The 25694-nt window shown below is 38.4% G+C and overlaps 1 protein-coding gene and 1 long non-coding RNA gene across 2 annotated transcripts in view; one reads left to right on the top strand and one right to left on the bottom strand.

Moving 5' to 3' along the window:
* LOC126184477 (dynein axonemal heavy chain 7-like) overlaps window positions 1-25694 on the bottom strand; it is a 1143184-nt gene that overhangs the window by 486383 nt on the left and 631107 nt on the right. The gene's annotated exons all lie outside the window — the stretch shown is intronic.
* The window catches only part of LOC126184998 (uncharacterized), a 28108-nt gene continuing 15971 nt past the window's right edge, over window positions 13558-25694 (top strand). Inside the window, exons 1-2 of the long non-coding RNA XR_007536925.1 lie at window positions 13558-13861; window positions 13936-14019. This is a non-coding gene — a long non-coding RNA (uncharacterized LOC126184998). The remainder of the gene's footprint in view (window positions 13862-13935; window positions 14020-25694) is intronic.

The raw sequence follows: 25694 nt of genomic DNA on the forward strand, positions 1-25694 counted from the left end.
ATCACATATTTCATAGTTGGTTTCATTTGACTGCTGAGTATTTACGACGCAAGACCAATTTTGTTGTTTTAATCCGTGCACATAGTATTATAGAAATGTATTGAAGTCTTCTGGAAGACTAATTCGGGACCAATGACCATTGCTGTTCGGTCCTTTTTTATTTGAAGGTTCCTGCACAATGGCAGGTACTTCTGAAAAGCTGACACTGGCTTTCTCTGCAGAATTAATAATAAACTGCAGAGGTGCTATGTGCCTCTCCAGTGCCTCAAGTCCTGAATTGGACTGAACACTCTGCACCATTTCTGATAGTTTTGTCACTAAAGATGCTTTTCTGTCCTCCAAATCACTTGCGTCAACTGTCTTTTTAGCCCGTGCTGGACTAGACAACTGCTGCACAAGTGCAGCTGCTTCAGCACATGGAATAATAGCGGCTGCTTCACTATTTGTCCTGGAACTTTGAGTAATAGTTTCCATTTGTTTAATAACTCGACATACCAAATGAACATGTTACACATGTTCCACAAAATGCTGGAGTCCGCACAAGTGCAACTGAACGCATGTATACAATGGTCACAGTCCTTGCACCGTAAACCACAACTGCAAGAGTCTTAAGTTTTTTGACACCGAATAAAATTCGGTGTTCCTGCATGACACGACATTCCACAGTTACTACTAGTTCTTCAGACAGAGGCAATGAGTTGTTGTGATGTACCCTGAGAACTGAGAGCTTCTTTGTCTGTTTAACTCTGTAGATGGCTATGAGGCGATCACACATCCTAAAATTGAGGAATCTCATAAGGGCATGGATCCCTTTATCTAAACGCTTTACTTTCTTCCCTTTCAAATATATATGTTTCAAATTTCTGTGTAGATTTTCCAAAGCCATATTTGTTGATTCCTGCATTCAGTCGGTAACAATATGCCCTCCGACTGGACTGATTTAAAAATTTCTCAAAATATACAGCAGAGCTGCGAGTTTCCCTCTCTGAGCGTAATCCCTCTCTCAGATTGTGTCTCATAATTTCGAAAGTTCTACTTTCTCTTTCGAACATTAACATTTTAATTCTCTTGTATGTTGCAATCTGATTTTCCTGGCCTTCGATTTTGTTAATATGCTGCCTCCACGCTCTGTCGACGTGCCAGGAGCAGTACAGCTGACTAGCTCTGGGACCACACACAACAATCTAAGCATTGAAGAAACAATCGTCCATGTCAGACATGAACCACTTCGGGTTTACGGATTCCTCACTTGATGCACTTACTATGGTGCGAAAATAAATTCGCATGGCTACTGTGTCTCCCCTGCTGGATATCGTGAGGGCACATGGAAAGCCTTCCCGTAAATCGTCCAACACTACTAAAGTATACAGCTGGAAATGGTAGCTGTTTGTACCACGTGTACCGTCAACGCAAATCACATCGTTGCCGTATTTTTTCAGTAACTCAATTTGACTGTCATTTGACAAAATCAAACAAAAATCATTTTTGTCAAGCTGAGAGAATTCCATATGTGCCACCCATGAATCTACACTAATGCAGTCTTCGCTATTCAACACACCATCATTGTTCAAATTCAACATCTGAATGATGTTGTGCAGATCTTTCTTTGTAGTTAAGTCTCTCCTGCACAATGTACCTTCAATACTAGCCTCTATCTCGTCGAGAATGTCTTCTAGCGGTACCCCCACTGCAATCTCTTTCTATTCTTCTTTTGTAAGTGACTGCCTGTCAACTTCTCTCTCATGCCGTACATGAGTTTTCTGTAAATTTACAATAATCTCCCCACTGGATAATGTCTGTGTCATTATTGCTGCTGGATAATAAGCATCAGTTGTACTGGAGCCTCGTACATTTACCGCACGAACACCTCGGCTCTTTGATGTGAAAACACCACTCCATTGACAACAGAATTAATTTATTATAATGTCCTGCTGATTAGTTTTTTGACCACGTTGCTTAATAAACTTGGAATTAGTTTCCTTTTCAATTTTTGTCTTCCACTGTTCGAACGTTGCACTATTACTAAATTTTGAAGTCTACATTTCCATGGGAAAACCATGTTGCAAAAAATGTTCTGGAGTACCCTTCTTATCGATTTTGCACTCACAAACTGGGCATGTGTATTTGCAAGTTTCGTTCTCATGGACCTTAACATGCATGTTTAAATTATGTAAATCACGAAAACTTTGCAAACACACAACACAATGGTAACGAGATGGTGTTTCGTGGACCAATTTGACATGGGACGCACGTGCTTGAAAGCTGGTAAAACTCTTATCACATACTCGTCCAGTCATCTATTGTTTGATCCTGTAGTTGAGCGTGACCCGAGACACCTGGACTCGCTAAGGATCATGGTAGCTTGATGCTAGAGCCATCCATCGGACAGGCGTCTAAAGCTAGCGAAATGAGGGATGCTCAACTACCGGACCTACCGATAGATGGTTCTACCAGCTGATTACTATCGTCTGTATTGCCCGCCATATTTGAATTTGCCAAGAAGTTTCTCTCGGTCTGTACGGTGTATAAGGAATTAAGGATTATCGAAATGGTGATTTCTTGTTCCGCTTTCAATTGTACGAAGCGATGGAGTAAGAAAAGTGACTTACCATTTCACAGGTAATAGGACTACCGATACAATACGATAACAATACAGACTTAGTGCATTTGCTAATTCGATGTTTTTGAACAGGTTTCCTCTAAAGCACCCAGAGCTGCTAAAGAAGTGGATTACTTCCGTGAAGCGGAAAGATTTTAATCCTACGTCTTGCAGTTTTCTTTGCGGAAACCTTTTCCGACAAGATGATTACGTAGTGAGCCCTGGAACGTGGAAGAAACGTCTCAGACCCGAAGCAGTGCCATCAGTTTTTGACTTTCCGACACATTTGATGCCACCAAATAAACAAGCACGACGACATGTTGTTAGGATTTTGAGTGACAATGATGCTTCTCCATTTGAGGTAGCTAATTAATTTCCTTGCTATGTGTGTGCTTTTGACTTTTGTGAATTTATTTCGTACGGACACAAATGGGCTACATAGGTCTAAGCAATGTTGTAATACAGGTCCATATTTTTGTTTTTAGCGTTCTGTCCTGGAATCCGTGCTTGATTTGCCCACTGCAGAAGCTACTGATTGCGTGGAGAATGTTGTCAATGAGAATTCTTCCGTGAAAAGCATGTCCCATTTATCCAGTGCAGAAGCTACGAATTGTGTCGAAAACGTTAGTATAAGGATGTTTTCACACCCCCAGAGTTTTCTTATAATATTTTTTCATCAAGCCTTGAGTTATTTCAATCATATATAACGGAATTATTTCTTTATTTCAGAGTGCAGTTGGTTCTTAAGTAATTGATTGTGGTATACAGTCGAAAGTAGAAATGGAAGACAAGGCGACCGAAACTTGAAATTTTTTTCTCAGACATTGTGCACGAATTAAAACGTAAACTGAAGTGCGTCCGTGAAAAACGTCGAAGAAGGGAGAAGAAAGTGTTTTCCATGGATGACATCATAAGTTCATTGTAGGAGAAAGGGCATCTTCCTGAGAAGTTACATAACTTCCTCAGTCATCAGAAAGGAACACAAGTGGAATTAGTGTGCAATTTAGTGAACAACTCTCTCTCGTCAAAGGGTAATAGATACACAACAAATGTGAAAATGTTTGCGATGACTGTGTACTTTTATTCACCAGCAGCATATGAATACCTGCAAAAATTAATGCCTCTGCCCCATAAATCATTGATTTCCAAATGGGTGGCAAGTGTAGACTGTGAACCTGGCTTCTTAAAAGATGTTTTTAAGTACATTGATTTGAACCCAATTTTAAGGGACCAGTTCAGCGATTCATGTCTAATTGTAGACAGTATGGCAATTAGGAAGCAAGTAGTTTGGGACCAAGGAACTAAGCAATACACAGGTTTTTTGGAGTTTGGTGGGGAAGTGCCTCAGTCAAAAGAAGTAATAGAGGCATCTGAGGCTCTGGTTTTCATGCTTGTCTCTATTAAAGGCAAATTTATATGACCAATTGCATACTTCTTTATCAATGGTGTACAGGCAAATAATCAGGCCACACTGATAAATCTGCTTTAGAGAGGCTGCATAGTCCTGGCATTAGGGTTTGGTGTGTTACATGTGATGGCTGCAAGGTAAATATAAGCACTTTATGTACACTTGCTGTACTTCAAATTTTTCCAAGGGTGATTTTAAAAGCTACAATGTTTATTGTATCTTGGACATGTGTCATATGATTAAGTTTGCCAGAAATGCTCTAGCAGAAGTATCTGCTATTGAGTCTCCAACTGGCATTATTAGATGGCATTTCATTGAGCAATTGAACAAGGTACAAGAAGAAGAAGGTATGACATTTGCCAACAAACTATCAGGACAACATATAAGTTATGTAAATAGAAAAATGAATGTTTCTTTAGCTCCACAGACTTTGAGTTCTAGTGTGGCAGCGAGTATAGAGTTTTTGAGGAGGGTTGGTGATCCAAATTTTAAAGGAAGTGAAGCAACAGTAGAATTTTTGTATAATATTGATAGGATTTTTGATATTCTGAACTCCAGAAATCCATTAGGTAAAGGGTATAAGAGCCCCCTGAGACTTGACAACAAATCTGATTGGCTAGGTATTTAAAAGAAAAAAAAATGGTTCAAATGGCTCTGAGCACTATGGGACTTAACATCTATAGTCATCAGTCCATTAGAACTTAGAATTACTGAAACCTAACTAACCTAAGGACATCACTTAACACCCAGTCAACACGTTGGTATTTTCAGACACACTGAAAATTATATCAAACGCTTAAAAATCATTGTTGTTTCGTTGCTCTGGCAAGTATGCTTCGTGTTGAATCTCCTCTGAAGTATTTGCTAACATATAAACTGTCACAAGACCACATAAAGCTGCTTTATATATATATATATATATACTACATTCGGTCCAGAGGTGGTTGGAACTACAATCCAAATGCATACCAGTTCAAATGGGCCATGAGAAAGTTGCTCTTGGGTAACAGTGTCACTGCAATGAATGGGAATTGCTCAAATTTTAATGTGTGTTGTTTGCCACCTGTTTATGATTTTCATGCAAGAAAGCATGTAGTAGAAAGTGATGAAAGTGCTGCAGAAAATGAAGTAGAGTAGTGGTGTGCACTTCTTGATGATAAGATTAAGTTCTCATTTTACAAGTAAAACATACTCTCCTATTATATTGCAGGGTATGTGTCACTGCGCCTTTCAAGGCAGATAACATGCAAAGACTGTCTTCACATACTGAAAACACCAGTAGTTAAATCTGCATTAGAATGTGATGCTCTATGCTTTTCCCAATATGACCAATAAAAATGCATTTGTAAATTTTGTTAACCGGGGAAAACTGGTTAAAACAAGTGACTGCGTGTACTCTGTTGTAGAATACTCAGAAACTGTTTCAGATGTTTGTGATTGCTGGGGATATGCGACAGAAATATATACAGGCCAAGATTTTGCATTGTGTTAAAAATAAATTTGTAGATTACCCATTTCCTGCTCTTGGTCATGATTACCATTATGAAATTAGGATTGAGGACTTACATCAAACTCAACTTGTTTGTAAGATTGCATCCCTATACTCCTGCATACACTTAAAAACATATGGAAAAAAGCCTGCTGAGAAAATTTTAAACAACAAATCAAGTATTAGGCAGAAGTTAAATAAACTCATATTGTTTAATAATGTATAGTGCTCAAATTGGAAAAATTATGTAATGGGACATTCCATGCAGATGGGTGTGACATTTTGACAGATTTTTTAAAACTATTTTGTCCATAGATTTGTTGTGTAATGATGAACTTCAAAAGATAAATCACATTGAAGTAAAATTAACTCTTTACGTCCTGTGTAGATATTGTAACAAAATTATAATTGTTTATCATATAAGCTTATTTTAAGATGTTTGGTGTTACAATATATGCACTTGCATTAAAAACAGGTGATTTGTGTGAAATTAATGAAAAAAATGTTCTGAGACTTATTTGACAGATGGCTTTCCATCCTAGAAAATATTTCCCTCAATAACTATGTTAACTTGAATTTTTCACTTTAAGAAAACAGTTTAATCACAGAATGGATGTGATCTAATGGAGTATGCAGTGGCCCTATGTTTCAAACAGTAATGTTTGTGGATACTTTGCAAAATAAGAGCAATAAAATTGTTACTCTGTTAATTCTTGTTTTAATATTTCCTATAATGAACACAATGTTCCAGTTGATCATAAGCGTTCTTATTACTTTAGAACCATTCTGGAATAAGGGGGCCTGAGTCCGGCAAAACCTAATTTTCTGAATTTTGTCTTTATTTTGCTAGGATGTCTTTCTATTATACTTTCCTGTGTTGAGGGGGAGGGGGGGTGGAAGAGAATGCAAATAATCATCTAGAATTATCTTTCTAGCACTCCAAAGTACAGAGTACAGTGATTACAGGTACACTTGGAAATCTAGGAAATTTCAGTATTCATGTTACATGCCTAATTTTCATCAACATTTACCTTAATTATATGGTTACACTTTTTGCTGATTTGAACTGTGTACTACATGTTCAAAAGATTTTGTTTGATCATAGTAATAAAAGCATTTATTTTTGTTAGTTCATATGTCCCATACGGAACTGAAATTATCAAGTTATGATGACAAAGGAAGGAAATAACATTAAGGAATCTTACTTCACAGAAATTATGTAACAATGGTTACACTTTTTGCTAGTTAACTTTAACATAAACCATTTAGTTTTCCATTAAGAGTGAAAGCAGTTGCACGTGTCACGTAAAGAACAAAGTTTCCCATAGGGAACTAAAGTATTTTACGTTTGAGTTATTGCAGTGATCTTCATATTTCTATTTAAAAAAGTTTGTAACTCAAATTCACAGACATTTTGGAATCTGTACATACATGTGTGTAGCAAGGTATGTTTCATGTGCCATGTGGAACCTTTAATTTACTGGTTTAAATATAATTTATTTCATGAATTGCCTTTAATATCAACACTGTCTGAATGCATTATTTACCATATAGAAGAAGAAATATTAGTGTACAGAATAACAAACCTCATGAAAAATGTGAGAGATTGTTCTGTACAGAACTTGGAATGGCTCTTTATCAATAGCAGGTAAAAAAGAAGGCTTCTATTAAATGTTCAAAGAAACCAGTCAGTACCTCTTAATTCACCATAGAGGTGATACAGTAATAAAACAATTTACTTTTTTCAGAATTTCTGCTAAGTATCAAAAGTGTGAAGACCTATTCAATTAGTATTTGCTTTACCAATAACCTGTAGTACAAGCACATGTATAAGCAGGTAATTATGGGAGTCAAGAGTTCTGTTAAATTAAAGATACTGACTGTTATTACTTTCTCACAAAGCATTGTACAGGGTGTTTCAAAAATGACTGGTATATTTGAAACGTCAATAAAAACTAAACGAGCAGCGATAGAAATACACCGTTTGTTGCAATATGCTTGGGACAACAGTACATTTTCAGGCGGACAAACTTTCGAAATGACAGTAGTTACAATTTTCAACAACAGATGGCGCTGCAAGTGATGTGAAAGATATAGAAGACAACGCAGTCTGTGGGTGCGCCATTCTGTACGTCGTCTTTCTGCTGTAAGCGTGTGCTGTTCACAATGTGCAAGTGTGCTGTGGACAACATGGTTTATTCCTTAGAACAGAGGATTTTTCTGGTGTTGGAATTCCACCGCCTAGAACACAGTGTTGTTGCAACAAGACGAAGTTTTAAACAGAGGTTTAATGTAACCAAAGGACCGAAAAGCGATACAATAAAGGATCTGTTTGAAAAAATTCAACGGACTGGGAACGTGACGGATGAACGTGCTGGAAAGGTAGGGCGACCGCATACGGCAACCACAGAGGGCAACGCGCAGCTAGTGCAACAGGTGATCCAACAGCGGCCTCGGGTTTCCGTTCGCCGTGTTGCAGCTGCGGTCCAAATGACGCCAATGTCCACGTATCGTCTCATGCGCCAGAGTTTACACCTCTATCCATACAAAATTCAAACGCAGCAACCCCTCACCGCCACTACCATTGCTGCACGAGAGACATTCGCTAACGATATAGTGCACAGGATTGATGACGGCGATATGCATGTGGGCAGCATTTGGTTTACTGACGAAGCTTATTTTTACCTGGACGGCTTCGTCAATAAACAGAACTGGCGCATATGGGGAACCGAAAAGCCCCATGTTGCAGTCCCATCATCCCTGCATCCTCAAAAAGTACTGGTCTGGGCCGCCATTTCTTCCAAAGGAATCATTGGCCCATTTTTCAGATCCGAAACGATTACTGCATCACGCTATCTGGACATTCTTCGTGAATTTGTGGCGGTACAAACTGCCTTAGACGACACTGCGAACACCTCGTGGCTTATGCAAGATGGTGCCCGGCCACATCGCATGGCCGACGTCTTTAATTTCCTGAATGAATATTTCGATGATCGTGTGATTGCTTTGGGCTATCCGAAACATACAGGAGGTGGCGTGGATTGGCCTCCCTATTCGCCAGACATGAACCCCTGTGACTTCTTTCTGTGGGGACACTTGAGAGACCAGGTGTACCGCCAGAATCCAGAAACAATTGAACAGCTGAAGCAGTACATCTCATCTGCATGTGAAGCCATTCCGCCAGACACGTTGTCAAAGGTTTCGGGTAATTTCATTCAGAGACTACGCCATATTATTGCTACGCATGGTGGATATGTGGAAAATATCGTACTATAGAGTTTCCCAGACCGCAGCGCCATCTGTTGTTGACAATTGTAACTACTGTAATTTCGAAAGTTTGTCTGCCTGAAAATGTACTGTTGTCCCAAGCATATTGCAACAAACGGTGTATTTCTATCGCTGCTCGTTTAGTTTTTATTACCGTTTCAAATATACCGGTCATTTTTGAAACACCCTGTAGTTGCTGTACAGTTTATGCTGTATGTGGTGATTCCAATGTGATTCCTGGAGGACATAATATTCTGTTATCCTATGGGAGTGCATTGGTACCACACCTACTGAAAGTACGTTTTGCTGTGGAATAGTTGTATCAGATGTCTGTACCAGAAAGCAAATCTCCACTGTGACATCCTCACGTTCTTGGTATGCTATTAGCTATTATTACAGGAATACTCTTCACATGGAGGAGGAAGCATAGTGAGATTTTCTTTTTCGTCATTTCCAACATGGTACAGAACTTTCTTGCACTTTTATGTAATCGCATTTTTCCCTTGATAATGGAGAAGAGAGAGGGGAAAAAAACGAAAAAAGCGAGCTTTCATAAAAACTCAAAACTCTACTTGCATCATTTGTTATTTTCAAAATGTTACTCTTTTTCTACATACTGTTCTATTTCTTCAAACCAATTTTGAATTTCTCAGGTTTACATTGTCCACCAATACTTCTGTTGTTACCGGATAGTTTGTGCCACTCGTATTGGCTAGTGTAGTTTTGCAGGTAAGAGAATTGACTGGACTAGAATGTCCTGTCAGTATAGGACAAATTCAAACAATATGGAACTTTTTACACTAAATTTGCAATATGTCACCCTTGTCTTACACAGATTGTAGCAGCCATTGGAGTGCCTGTCTGGCCAGCTACTGCAGCTTCCAATATAATATTATTACTAGACTTCTTGTCTCGTATCAAAGACTGAAGCACTGTTAAAAACTGGTGCTTCTACCTTATCACTCAGTTTAAATACACCGTGTCATGTACAGGCGTTAATAAAATCATGGCATTTAAATTTCTGATCAAAAAGAGAGCCAAATTCGTAAGTGCATGTTGCAATTACAGTGTCAGCATATATGCAGATCGGTAATGCATCACTTCAGATAAAGAAAAAAATAACGATTTTTTTCCGTTTATACGTAAGTAATACTTTAATAGTTCAGTTGTAATTTCTGTTGTCAGTAAAGATACCCCTAAGCAAACGATGTCAACTTTTTTTTCAAGAGACGTCTTCACTGTTGTCCACACTTGATTTTCCGAATTATACTTGTAGTTAAAAGCTTCGGCAAGTAAGGTAATTTGTTGACCTCCATTGAATCTTAAATAGTGTTTTAAAATGGGCAAATAAGTAAAGCACTCATAAAATTAATAGTAAACAATTTATAAGGTCAGCTTGTCAAACTTTCAAAACACACTCGAATTTAGGAATTTCATAGCCGAACTGTCACTGTTTTCTCTCGCTAGATTAGAAACACTTCATTATGTTGATGTGTAGATATCTAGAACATCCAATATAAAATACTTATGAGGGCGCAGAACGAAAAACGTTTTCATCCGTGTTTTGACACTTCGTTTTTTGCAAAATTCAGATATGGTGGACAGCTCGCGCTAGAGCCAGTGTTCCCAACTCTAAAAAACCCGAGTCGCTAGATTCAATATCAAAAGTCGCTAGAAAGTCGCTAAAACTGATTTTACTAGGGGTGTACTGAAAATTTCGTGCTGTGAATGGAGCAATAAACCAGGGTGGTGGTGGTGGGGGGGAGGGGGTGTTGATAAAATATTAATAAAAATTGACTCATACATAATTGCTATATTGTCTTAATTAAATAACGCATCGCTTATAACAACATACATATAAAATACGCTAACGTTTAATTAAACATGTTATCATAACTGACGCAACACATAAATTGTTGTTTCAATCACAGTAATCAAATATACTAGAAATATACAACTATATTTGTAACAAAAGAAAGCAGGAACTCAATTTAGGTTACAAAATATGTACATTCCGCTATGTGAGCTATTCATCGTCGTCACTCAGAAGATCGAATAACTCTTTTGTTTCATGCTCTGACAGAACTGTAGTTGATGTAGAGGGTTGAACGTCGCTCAAAAGATGATGTTGCAGTTCGACTGGTTTTGTCACGAAAGAGTAACTTTTGTTCGTTCCAATAAGCTCCAATATGGCTGACGGTATGCCAAAAGATGCACAATCTTTATTTTGTTTCTTCAGCTTGTCTCTCAATATGATTAAAGCATTAATTGTCTTTAACGATAATCTGTTACATTGTTCTGTTTTTATAATGTTCATAGAACTGAATATTCTTTTCACTTCTGCATTTGAATGCGGTAGGCATAGAACAGTCATTGCTAGCTGTGAAATCAAAGAAAAAGGATTCTCCCCTGCGGCATTTTTATACTGCAAAACCTCACTCCAAAATCGAACAGTGTTAGTAGTGTTATTCCACCTAATGAAGTTGATATTATGCCATTCTTGCAGCATATCATCTATGAAATCGTCACTAAAACCCAATTCTTTGGCTACATCCGCTACAGCATTATTTTTATTCACTTTTAGTGTTTCTTCAACATTCAGCATTGACATTTTTTTTTTGTTGAATTTCTTTTATGAGTTTCAGACTAAACTGAATGCATATCTTCTTCAAATAAACTTTATTTTCTTGAGACGAACTTGACTCAGACAATTTCTGTTCAAACATAAAGCCAAGGTTTGGTTTTGCGTACATACATTCGCTTGGAACTGGTGTAGTCAACAAATGAACGGTTGGAAAAACTATGTTTTGTCTGAGTGACTGCATGAGAAATACAAGTGTATCTATTAATTTATTTTGTCTTCTGCTTCAAAAGCTTTATTGCTATTTGTACGTCTTTTAAAGCATGTTTAAGGTAAAACATGTAAAGATGATTTGAGTCGTCACAATACAACTTGTACAAAAGATCAGCAATGTAACAATTGTCTTGAACCATGCCAAGTGAAAACTGTTGCTTTAGTTCTTCCCACTGCTCCACAATTCTTCGTATTGCTGGTTCAAATGAAAGCCAACGTGTTGCACAGACCTTCAATATTTTTAGTGGCTGTTTTCCACAATTTATTGTCTCATAAACCTTTTTATATTCCTCTTGTCTTTTGGGTGAAATGGAGAACCAATTGTAGGTTTCCCGTACAAGAAACTCTGTTTCTAGGTATGGTATTCACGCAGGCATGTGAGACTGCAAGTTGAAGAGTGTGACAAATGCAACGGATCAATACGAAATGCTTCAAACCATATTCTCTCTTGAGTTGCTCGAAAAGCCCATTGTTTATTCCAACCATTGCGGAAGCATTATCTGTGCCAATTCCTACCATATTAGCGATTGGAAGGTTCAGATCTTTCAAAGAATTCACAAGTACAGCAGCCAGATTTCTTGCATCTCCAGTTCCTACTACAGCGAGTTTGAGAAATGCTGATCTAATGGTTTGGTTGTTTACACTATAGTACCGTATAACGATACCTAGCATTTTACATATTGATACATCTGTGGGTTCATCTATTAGTACACCATATTTTTGGTTACCTATATCTTCAACCAATGATTGTGTAAAATATGGAGCCAAAACTTCAGTTATAATGTTAGTGCACTTTGTACGATGTAATAATGTTAGTGCACTTTGTACGATGTAATTGAATTTTTTTAGCGTTCTCATCACCGGAAAACATCTTCTTGCACAGTATTCCTAAATTATCTTCCGCTAAAGTAGAACAATATTCAGCAATAAATAAATAAAGGGTGCCTTCCACTCTGCTGCAGTTTTCGGAACAATTTTCACAGGTAAGGTGGTTCATGTTTTTTTAAATCAATTTTTTGTTTATGATTAATAGTTTTCGAATGCTTTCTAATATCACACAATTTAGCATAAAACTCTGTTGCACATACTTGACATCTTGCCTTGGATAAGTCTCCAACGACTGGTTTCAGTCACCTATTGAATTCAGGTTCTGCTTCCCACGCATCCCGATATTTTTGAGCGTACTGTTTCTTCTTCTGCGGTAAATCCATTATGTAAGCCACCACAACGTAAGTTTCACCAATTTATAATCACTGAAAATACATTAAAACTCAGGCGAACTAGAGGTCATGAAACAATCTACTCACTCGGTAACTCGATATCAGTCCTATTGTTCATTGTTTAAAACGTAATAATGTCTGAGATACCCCCACCGAATTGTTCTTGCGTTACCGCTGTGCATGTGGTAATAATTTGACTGTGAGTTAACATTTCGAACAATTAGAGATTGCTGGACAGAGACGTATTTTATTATACTTAATATTACGTATGTTTTTTGTCAGTTCGAAAAATAAAGGGAGTTCAAAAGTTGAAGAATTATAGATCGATACGCTATCGACGATAACAGGCTAGTGGGTAATGAATAATGAATTGTTCTATAATCAAGATTTTCTTACCCTGTAGGCAATTCCCATATTCAGGTTTACTAAATGCTGAACAATGCTACATGATCTGCTAAGAACTTAATTTAACTTAGTAAATCTAGAACAAAGTCAGTGTAGTACCCATTCTATAGTTAAAATCTTAGTTTTGTTAATGAAAATACTGGCCCAAAATAGTTTTGATTTGTACTTCAAAAGTCGTCAATACTCCAAAAGTCGCCAGATAAGTCGCTAAATAATTTTTGTCGCTAAAAAGGTTTTTTTGTCGCTAAGACGAAGGCAAAAGTCGCCATTTCTAGCGACAAAGTCGCTAAATTGGCAACACTGGCTAGAGCCATCTATCGGTAGGTCCGGTAGTTGAGCATCCCTCATTTCGCTAGCGTTAGACGCCTGTGTAAATGTCTTTCCAGTTTCCGATCACACGCCACATACATACAGTGCAGAGTGTCATTTTAGTTTGTGGATATAATACACAATTTCCTTCGTGGCGTCTTTGAATACTTTCTTCGTAGGCAAATTATGTGCAAGTAGTGACAAGAATTTGTATAGTATACGCTCTTGATATATGGAAAGTAACATTTGACGGTTATTCTGGCGTTACCCACATAGCTGTTAACGTTTTTATGTTATTTGTTTTGGAATGGTAGGTAACTTCTGATGGGTTCTGGGGTTATCCTTGTGTATGTTCAAATTTTTATTATGTTATTTTCTCTTCAGCAATCTACGACAGTTCGTATTATAACGTATGGATTTTACGGTACGTGGCCCTAGGAATGGAGATACTCTTTCAAGTTTATAGCGGTGAGTACAGTCAGAGTAAATGTGTTTTTTTGTACACGTGTATCCCCCACTTTATTAGGTTTTCGTACATTATCAGTGCCTTTGTTTTGTGTGTTATAATGACGTAGTATGCCCACGTTTCGTCGTAGGTCACTAGCATTGGGTTAGCTTCAAGTTAATTAAAGTTATCTTCGTTACATACGGTGTTAACTGCGTTTAGTAGATTCTCCAAACATTTTTATTTATTTTCCCCTTCACAGTTTTCGACCTGGTATTATTTAAGATTACCGTCACCGTTTTTACGGTCATATGGGTTCCATGCTTTTTAATTTAACGTCACTACTGGTACAGAATTTTATGTACTTCTTATCAGTGCCAAATTTGCTTGATAAGTTTTAGTTATGTTTTAAACTATGCAAATGCATTTTCATGTGGTATGCTTTTAAACACTTAAGTTTCATACTATTGTTCTTCATTGGTTTTGGCTGTTAAGTTTTTATGTTATGGTTATGGTCTCTTTGTAGCCCTCATGGTTCCTTTGTTCCACATACCTAATTTTAACAACATATATATTAGCCTGCATAATTTACTTAGGATCTAATGTGTTACAATGGTATTTTTTGTGTTAGTTTTATTGATTAAATTGACATACAACTCCAGTTGTTGTTGTTGTTGTTGTTGTTGTTGGGGGCAGCTTTCCATGCTACTTTATCCTGTGTGAGCCTCTTTATCTCTGGGTAGTGATTGCAACGTACATCCTTCTAAATCTGTTTAGTGTATTCATCTCTTGGCTTCCCACTGCGATTTTTACTCTCCATGCATCCCTCCAGTACCAAATTAGTCACCGTATGATGCCTCAGAATGAGCTCTGACAACTGATCCGTTCTTCTAGTCAAGTTGTGCCACAAATTCCTACTTCTTTCCAATTCTATTCAGTACCTCGTTAATTGCGTGATAATAGCCGTCTAATCATCCTTGTGTAGCACCAGATTTCAAAACCTTCTATTGCCTAAACTGTTGATTGTCCATATTTCACTTCCATATGTGGTTACACACCATGTAAATACTTTCAGAAGGGACTTGGTCACTTATATCTATACTCAGTGTTAACAAATTTCTCATCTTAAGAAATGTTTTCCTTGCCATTGTCATTCTACAATTTCTTTTCTCTTGACCATCATCAGTTATTTTGCTGCCCAAATAGCAAAACTCGTCTATTACTTTGTGCTCATTTCCTAATCTAATTCCCTCAGCATCACCTTCATTTAGGCTAATTTGATGAATAGGTAATTTTCACACCTGTCGTCACCTGCTATCTTTGGAATTTGAAGTCTGAGGGTATTTCACCTGTCTCATACATCTTGCTCACCAGATGGAAGAGTTTTGTTGGCTGGCTCTCCCAAGTCTATCAGTAGTCCTAATGGAATGTTGTCTACTCCTAGGGCCTTGATTCGACATAGGTCTTTCAGTGCTGTCAAATTCTTCATGCGGTATAATATCTCCCATCTCATCTTCATCTGCATCTTCTTCCATTTCCATAATATTTCCTTAAAGTACATGTCCCTTGTATAGACCCTCTAATACGCCTTTCTTTCTGCTTTCTCTCATTTGCTTAGGACTGGTTTTTCATTTTTGCTCTTGATATTCATACAGGTGGTTCTCTTTCCATAAGGTTCTTTTAATTTTCCTGCAGGCAGCATATGTCTTATCCCTAGTGATATATGCTTCTACATCCTTAAATTTGCCCTCTAGCCATTTTGCTCTTCCTGTCGATCTCATTTTTGAGATGTTTGTCTCCTTTTTCACCTGCATGTACTGCATTTTTATATTTTTTCCAATGATCAGTTAAATATATCCTGTGTTAGCCAAGGATTTCAATTAGGCCTTGGCTTTTTACCTATTTGATCTTCTGCTGGCTTCAGTATTTCATCTCTCAAGATTACCCATTTGCCTCCTACATTACTCCTTTCTCCTGCTGTAATAAATTATTGCCCACTGCTCTCTCTGAAACTCTGAACAACCTCTGATTCTTTCAAGTTATCCAGGTCCAATTTCCTGCCATTTTGCTATTTCTGTGGTTTTAATCTGCAGTTCGTAACCAATAAATTGTGGTCATGGTCCACATCTGTCCCTGGAAATTTCTTAAAATTTAATACTGGTTCCGAAACCATTGTATTACCATTATATAATCAATCTGAAACCTTCCAGTGTCTCCAGGTCTCTTGCATGTGTACAGCCTTCCTTCATGATTCTTAAACAGTGTTAGTAATGCATGAATTATGCTTCGTGTATAATTCTACCAGGTGACTTCCTCTTTCTCTCCCCCAGTCCATATTTGCCAACTATTTTTCCTTCTCTTCCTTTTCCTACTATCGAATTCCAGTCCTCTCATGGTTATTAAATTTTCATCTCCCTTAACTATCTGAATAATTTCTTTTATCTCGTCAAACATTTCTTCTCTCTCATCATATGCAGAGCTAGTTCGCATATAAACTTGTATTACTGTAGTAGGCATGGGCTTCATGTCTATCTTGGCTACAATGATGCTTTGACTATGCTATATGTGATAGCTTATCCGCATTTCTATTTTTTATTCATTATTCAACCTGCTCTTGCATTACCCATATATGGTTTTGTATTTATAATCCTGTATTCCCCTGACCACAGATCTTGTACCTCCTGCCATCAAACTTCACTAATTCCCACTACATCTAACTTTGTATCAATTTTCCTTTTTAAAATTTCTAACCTACCTGCCCAGTTAAGGAATCTGACATTCCATCCTCCGGTCCGCAGAACGTCAGTTTTGTCTCTCGTGATGAGGTTCTCCTGAGTAGTCTCCACCTGGAGATTGAAATGGGAACCATTTTACCTCCAGACTATTTCACCCAAGAGGATGCCATCATCTTTCAACCATACACTAAAGCTGTATGCCCTTGGGAAAAATTATGGCTATAGTTTCCCCTTGCTTTTGCAGCTGTTCGCAGTACCGGCACAGCAATGCTGTTTTGGTTGATGTTACAAGGTGAGCTCCATCAGTCATCTAGACTGTTGCCCCTGTGACTACAGAAAATTCTGCTGCCCCTCTTCAGGAAACCCCATTTGTCTAGCCTCTGAACAGATACCCCTTCGTTGTGGTTGCATCTATGGTATGACTATCTGGTCAGTTTTTCATGGGAGCGGGGCCAGCTCTAATTACATTTCAGTAATCATGGTTGATAGGTTACGTACCATCATTTGGCATTAGGGAAGCGGTGCATTCCACCTACCTGCTTTGACCCACGATGTCATCAGTATGGCAAAAACACCTACTTCCATCGTATACAAAATTGTAGTGGTGTTGTCACTACATACACGTGTCAACAATCGTGAACAAAAATAAAAATGATAAAAGGACAGATTAGTAAAACAAGAAAATGAAACTAATTGGCCAACTGCAGGAAATATGGGATTAGTGTGGGAACCAGCTAAATATACAACAAAACACCACACCATCTAAAAACAAATATTATACAAAATTTCTCAACTTAAGACAAAGCTACAACCACATAACCAACTGGAATTGTAAACTTCACTCAGCCTATATAGCTCAAATGAAGCCCACTGTATCAAATACACATTTGCAATTCCGAAAAGTGAAATCAGACATTTCCCTTGACCTATACAGCTCAAACGTGGAAAAGACACAAATTAAAAAAAATAAAAGAACACCTACATAACTCTCAAATTATCACCAAAACAACTACCCCAATAACTTGAATACCCAAAAAGAGCCATATTCACTAGATCTATTAAAACACAACCAAAATACCATAAATATATAACAGACAAAAATCACTACTATAGAATAAAACCAAAATAAAAATCACTTACCAACAAAAGCATATAACATAATCACGTAGGTCATTCCCCCCTTACACGCGCGCGCGCGCGCACACACACACACACACACACACACACACACACACACACACACACCCATTGCCATTGCCATTGCCATTGAAGTTCAGTGGCAGGAGGAACAAGACTTCTGGTCAGGTGAATACAGGGTTATAAATATAAAATCAAGTAGGGGTAATGCAGGAGTAGGTTTAATAATGAATAAAAAATAGGAGTAAGGGTAAGCTACTACAAAAAATTCATGCCATAGCGATGGCATACACAATACCATTATTATGTCATAGGTCAAAGCAGATGGGTGGCATCTGATCCTTGCAATGATCCCCTCATCCACTTCGTTGCCTGTACTACCCCACAAAGGGACCAATGGCCCTCGTAGTCAGGTCCCTTGAATTCCACAAACCAACCAACTACCCCACAACCTGTTTTCTCTCATTGTGGTTTCACTTTGTCTCTCTGGATATCCTGATTTATGATCTGACTATTTAGTAGTAGCTTCAGCTATAAGTTGATATTAATTCTTTGGGATTATAGGCTGCTCTGTCAAAATATTTTTGATTTAATGACAGCTGTAATCGGTCTTTCATTTGTCATTCTATTTTTACTTACTTGGAAAATGTTAATTCATATTCATCGATATTTTATTTGACATGCTATTAGTTCTTAACATGGCATACATTGTCGCTCTCGCCAGTGCTTTTAGCTCCATGTATGGCTAACTTGTCGCAGACTGAGTCAGCTGGATTTTTTATTCTAACGTTCTTTGTATCCCCCCTCCATGAACCACGGACCTTGGAGTTGGTGGGGAGGCTTGCGTGCCTCATCGATACAGATAGCCGTACCGTAGGTGCAACCACAACGGAGGGGTATCTGTTGAGAGGCCAGACAAACGTGTGGTTCCTGAAGAGGGGCAGCAGCCTTTTCAGTAGTTGCAGGGGCAACAGTCTGGATGATTGACTGATCTGGTCTTGTAACACTAACCAAAATAGCCTTGCTGTTCTGGTACTGCGAACGGCTGAAAGCAAGGGGAAACTACGGCCGTAATTTTTCCTGAGGGCATGCAGCTTTACTGTATGATTAAATGATGGCGTCCTCTTGGCTAAAATATTCCGGAGGTAAAATAGTCCCCCATACGGATCTCCAGGTGGGGACTACTCAGGAGGACGTTCTTACCAGGAGAAAGAAAACAGGCGTTCTACGGATCTGAGTGTGGAATGTCAGATCCCTTAATCGGGTAGGTAGGTTAGAAAATTTAAAAAGGGAAATGGATAGGTTAAAGTTAGATATAGTGGGAATTAGTGAAGTTCAGTGGCAGGAGGAACAAGACTTCTGGTCAGGTGAATACAGGGTTATAAATATAAAATCAAGTAGGGGTAATGCAGGAGTAGGTTTAATAATGAATAAAAAAATAGGAGTTAGGGTAAGCTACTACAAACAGCATAGTGAACACATTATTGTGGCCAAGATAGACACAAAGCCCACACCTACAGTAGTAAAAGTTCATATGCCAACTAGCTCTGCAGATAATGAAAAAATTGATGGAATGTATGATGAGATAAAAGAAATTATTCAGATATTGAAGGGAGACGAAAATATAATAGTCCTGGGTGACTGGAATTAGAGTGTAGGAAAAGGGAGAGAAGGAAACATCGTAGGTGAATATGGATTGGGGCTAAGAAATGAAAGAGGAAGCTGCCTGGTAGAATTTTGCACAGAGCATAACTTAATCATAGGTAACACTTGGTTCAAGAATCATAAAAGAAGGTTGTATACATGGAAGAAGCCTGGAGATACTAAAAGGTATCAGATAGATTATATAATGGTAAGACAGAGATTTAGGAACCAGGTTTTAAATTGTAAGACATTTCCAGGGGCAGATGTGGACTCTGACCACAATCTATTGGTTATGAACTGTCGATTAAAACTGAACAAACTGCAAAAAGGTCAGAATTTAAGGAGATGGGACCTGGATAAACTGACTAAACCAGAGGTTGTAGAGAGTTTCAGGGACAGCATAAGGGAACAATTGACAGGAATGGGGGAAAGAAATACAGTAGAAGAAGAATGGGTAGCTTTGAGGGATGAAATAGTGAAGGCAGCAGAGGATCAAATAGGTAAAAAGACGAGGGCTAGTAGAAATCCCTGGGTAACAGAAGATATATTGAACTTAATTCATGAAAGGAGAAAATATAAAAATGCAGTAAATGAAGCAGGCAAAAAGGAATACAAATGTCTCAAAAATGAGATCGACAGGAAGTCCAAAATGGTTAAGCAGGACAAATGTAGAAGCAAATGTAGAGGCTTATCTCACTAGGGGTAAGATAGGTACTGCGTATAGGAAAATTAGAGACCTTTGGAGAAAAGAGAACGACTTGTATGAATATCATGAGCTCAGATGGAAACCCAGTTCTAAGCAAAGAAGGGAAAGCAGAAAGATGGAAGGAGTATATAGAGGGTCTATACAAGGGTGATGTACTTGAGGACAATATTATGGAAATGGAAGAGGATGTAGATGAAGATGAAATGGGAGATATGATACTGCGTGAAGAGTTTGACAGAGCACTGAAAGACCTGAGTCGAAACAAGGCCCCCGGAGTAGACAACATTCCATTAGAACTACTGACAGCCTTGGGAGAGCCAGTCCTGACAAAACTCTACCATCTGGTGAGCAAGATGTATGAGACAGGCGAAATACCCTCAGACTTCAAGAAGAATATAATAATTCCAATCCAAAGAAAGCAGGTGTTGACAGATGTGAAAATTACTGAACTATCAGTTTAATAAGTCACAGCTGCAAAATACTAACGTGAATTCTTAACAGACGAATGGAAAAACTGATAGAAGCCGACCTCGGGGAAGATAAGTTTGGATTCCGCAGCAATGTTGGAACACGTGAGGCAATACTGACCCTACGACTTATCTTGGAAGCTAGATTAAGGAAAGGCAAACCTACATTTCTAGCATTTGTAGACTTGGAGAAAGCTTTTGACAATGTTGACTGGAATACTCTCTTTCAAATTCTGAAGGTCACAGGGGTAAAATACAGGGAGCGAAAGGCTATTTACAATTTGTACAGAAAGCAGATGGCAGTTATAAGAATCGAGGGGCATGAAAGGGAAGCAGTGGTTGGGAAGGGAGTGAGACAGGGTTGTAGCCTATCCCCGATGTTATTCAATCTGTATATTGAGCAAGCAATAAAGGAAAGAAAAGGAAAGTTTGGAGTAGGGATTAAATTCCATGGAGAAGAAATAAAAACTTTGAGGTTTGCCGATGACATAGTAATTCTGTCAGAGACAGCAAAGGACTTGGAAGAGCAGTTGAACGGAATGGACAGTGTCTTGAAAGGAGGGTATAAGATGAACATCAACAAAAGCAAAACGAGGATAATAGAATGTAGTCGAATTAAGTTGGGTGGTGCTGAGGGAATTAGATTAGGAAATGACACTTAAAAGTAGTAAAGGAGTTTTGCTATTTGGGGAGCAAAATAACTGATGATGGTCGAAGTAGAGAGGATATAAAATGTAGACTGGCAATGGCAAGGAAAGCGTTTCTGAAGAAGAAAAATTTAACATAGTGTAGATTTAAGTGTCAGGAAGTTGTTTCTGAAAGTATTTGTATGGAGTGTAGCCATGTATGGAAGTGAAACATGGACGATAAATAGTGTAGACAAGAAGAGAGTAGAAGCTTTCGAAATGTGGTGCTACAGGAGAATGCTGAAGATTAGATGGGTAGATCACAAAACTGAGGAGGTATTGAATAGAATTGGGGAGAAGAGGAGCTTGTGGCACAACTTGACTAGAAGAAGGGATCGGTTGGTAGGACGTGTTCTGAGACATTGAGGGATCACCAATTTAGTATTGGAGGGCAGTGTGGAGGGTAAAAATCGTAGAGGGAGACAGAGATGAATACACTAAGCAGATTCAGAAGGATGTAGGCTGCAGCAGGTACTGGGAGATGAAGTTTGCGCAGGATAGAGTAGCATGGAGAGCTGCATCAAACCAGTCTCAGGACTGACGACGACGACGACGACAACAACATTCTTTGTATAATGTTTGCTACAGGTTAAACTTTATCATACTATGCATTGTCATGTTTGTGTAAGTAATTCCTTAATATTAGCTTCTCCTTCCTTTCAGGACAAATTTGTCAGTTTCCTAGTATGAAGGACAGGAATTCTTGTCAATTTACATCTGATCACTCTTATGCTACATGTTTCTATTATTGATTTACCCTCTTCATACACTTTTTTGTTATGCCATGTTATTTTTTGTGTTGGTTTCATAGGATTAAATGTCCAAATTGCGTTTATTGCTTATTTTTCCCTATATGTTAAAAAATCGTATATTAGGTAAGTGGGATCATCCCCCCAACCCCCGTCCTTTCGGTTAGATTCCTGTACTGTTGTCGTAATTGTTCATAACTTGCCAAAATCTTTTACATTTTATTGTTAACACCTTTCTTCCAGTGTGTGTTGTTGTACATGTGACTGGTCATTTACATGTGCTGTGTATAGTAGAAGTTTATGCGGTACCAGGTACTACAATTTGGTCTTCAGTACTGATTTATTGTAGTTATTGGTAGCTAGGTATATTGGTACTACACTCTGTGTACTGTTGCAGGTATGTTGACCAGTACATTGTTTAACTAATACTACATAGGATAAGTTAGTTACATGAGAATGAGGTACATAAAAATATTTTTTGGACATGTATTTTTAGTTTCAAACCATTAAGAGTTTGTGTTTTGTTATGTATTCACAAAACGTGCATATGACACTCATGATTCCAGCATTCACAATTATCTATGGGTTTTATGTTTGCCAGCAGTTTTTGATCAGGTTGTTAATTTTGTTCCTTGAAGATCTGCCAAAAACATATTTACATATAGTATTGTGCATTTTGATTTGGCTTGTGATTAGCCTTTTGCATTTTGGTTCCTTGTTGCTATCTTTCATTCCTTGCATCATTTTCAAGACCTGCTACATATGTTTCTTGTATGTTAATGTTGAAGTTTTCAGTAGGATCATTTGTGATATTTTGCCCCTCTGTTAAATTAAAAATTGTTGGAGGTCAAGTTGTATTAGACTGGTACAATTTTAAAGTGGGCCAAATGTTACTTGAATGTTCTACCTTTTTTCACATATGGAAATAACTACATGTATGGTGACTGATAGTTTTTGTTGTGATTTTATGTTCATATACTTTCATGCATTTTACAATACTAAGTATGGTTAAAAATATTTAAAAAGAAATTATATATGTTAAAAATTACACTGAATGTATATGTATTATTCCAGTTACAGTTTTAGTGCTTTTATGTTACACTATTTTTGCATTAATTCAGCTATCACACTTGAGCTTTGTAGCTATATAAATTGTTGTTTGGTAAACAGCACCTGAAGATGGTACAAATGTTGCACCAAAACAAGTCATTTGAAATAAATTTAATTTGTGGGCTGTAGTGGTTAGTTTTCTATTTATATCAGCCACTGTTCTACCTCCGTGAGAAAGATGAACTTCAACAACTATTCTTTGTGTTGGCTGATTGGCCAGAAGAAATTGTTGGGTAAACTGGCAAGATGAACACGAAGGCTTCTGGAGCATGACGTGACAGTGGTGTGCTAAAAAACCACACACACACACACACACACACACACGCGCCCGCGCGCGCAATGACATCTCGGTCGGCGAATGATTAGAATCCAGCATCAAGACTGAAATTAACTCGACATCCACGGAAAAAAATCGGTCCATTCAGTATGACACTTTCTGCAGTTCCATGTGTGCCAAGTTTATTTTCGAGGCTTATTATATGTTTGTAGACAGGCATGCGGTGGCGGCAATGACGATACACATTGACGAGGCATAGTGCTTCAATGCTGTTGCAGATGGAGCTCACAGCGGAATGGTTCTGCTGGCGTGCACTGCCCGCTTATATAGGGAGCGAACGACCTTCATTACGTAATGGTGCTGATAACGGACTTAGCCTCTGCAGGCACCAGTGCGGTTGTCAGCTGCATTTCAAGGAACCCTTTGGTGGAACACAGCAGTGTGGACAGAATCCATTGTTGATGTATTTAAGTCATTGCAGCTGAACAGATGGAAGAGCTAACATTGCTGGAAACAGTAAAGTCCATGAAGTATGAATTGACCAATGGCATTTCCAATTAGTAAATGGAACATTGTGAAAGAGGAACTGATCTGATGGGGCAGAAGTGGTTACTTATCACCCAGCTAGTTTACAGCTGGCTGTCTCAAAGTGTTTCCATGATTCTCAAACATCTTGTCACCTGTGGTTCCTGAGGACTCTAAACAAAATCAGACACAGGACTCTACTGATTTGTTAGACACTGAGACACCTGCCAGCTTTCACAGACACTGCACTTCACAGAGCAGTTAAGTGATGGCAGACATGATGTATGTTTTATGTTGAGCAGAGACTGGGCTACAATACTACTCCGTGTGACATTTGCATAATAATAGCATAGCGAAGCACAACACTGCAGGCTTCACACCAGTTCTTGTGCTCCATGGTTGTGAGGCAAAAATGGATCCACTGGTACTGTTTCAGCTGCCTTGCCCTCAGGAAGAGTATGCGAAACATGTCATCACCAAAACCTAGCTGGCTCACATACAAATCCAGGACACCCAGGGAAAAGACTAGCTATAACACTAGTCACTGGCCTGTTAGCTACAGTCTTCGAAGGCTCGATATGGATTTTAATGCATGTGTAGATAGTGGAAGTATCGAAAGAGTTTAAGTGCTACTCTGTGCTCTGACATCCTTTGCTTGTCAGATGTCACATATAAAGTTGAGGATATGACAGTCATCAAAAAAAGAGAAGTACAGAGATGCTGTCCACATCCTCCGAAGCCCTCCAACAGTTCTGAGGTGCCAATCAATGATAGGGGCTACTTATTCAAAGAAAACGAAGAATCACTGTGATTGTGAAACTTTGAGGTGATGAGCTAAGTTTGATGTTCCTTATATTGAAGAGGATATGCCAGAATGAAAAGAATGTGAGTTCCTGAGACGCTCAATATTCAGGGTGATGAAATTGGGTGCAGTGAGAACCTCTGAAATGGTGGGGAGATCTTTCTTCAGGGAGAGCAATGTAGTTAGCTGTGTTTGATTGCCTTGTGGCACAGGAGTTAGCATTGCTGATTGGCATGCTCTAGGTTGCCAGGTCAAACCGCTGCCAGTAGATATTTGTTATTTAGTTTGCGTCAGCTTTGGAAGGTCCTCTAAACTTATGTCTGCATGTTCTAGAGTATTGTGTGTTTGTGTAAATAGCAGGACCCACTGCCCACGAGTTCTGTTCTGGCTGTACATTGTTGTCTGTAATAAACGTGCTTTCGGTTTTAAGGTGACATCTTAACTAACTAAGTGTTAACATATTAAGTACAAAAATGGCCAAATTGAGATAAGTTGAAATAGTAATTGCAGGTAGGACATTTGTACAGGGGAAGTTTACAGTTTGAAAGTGCACAATGCTTACCGTCCTCGGCATTAAGCTCATAGCATTGTCATATAATGAAATGATATGCATCCAGAGACCTTTTCAAGTATCGAACATCATATAGTATATATGAAAACTGAAGTGATGAATGCAAATTTTTACCTAGGCCAGGATTCAAATCCAGATCTGCTGCTCACAAGGCAGATGTGCTGACCACTATGCCACACAGGCACATTGGCTTTTCACAACTGCATGGGCAACCCTAGCACACCTCTCCCCTCAATCTACTGTGCCAGGGTGGGGTAGTGGTTAGTGCAGTGAGCAGGAGACCCTGGTA

Source organism: Schistocerca cancellata, chromosome 4 (genome assembly GCF_023864275.1).
Source record: "Schistocerca cancellata isolate TAMUIC-IGC-003103 chromosome 4, iqSchCanc2.1, whole genome shotgun sequence".
NCBI classification, from domain to species: Eukaryota; Metazoa; Arthropoda; class Insecta; order Orthoptera; family Acrididae; genus Schistocerca; species Schistocerca cancellata.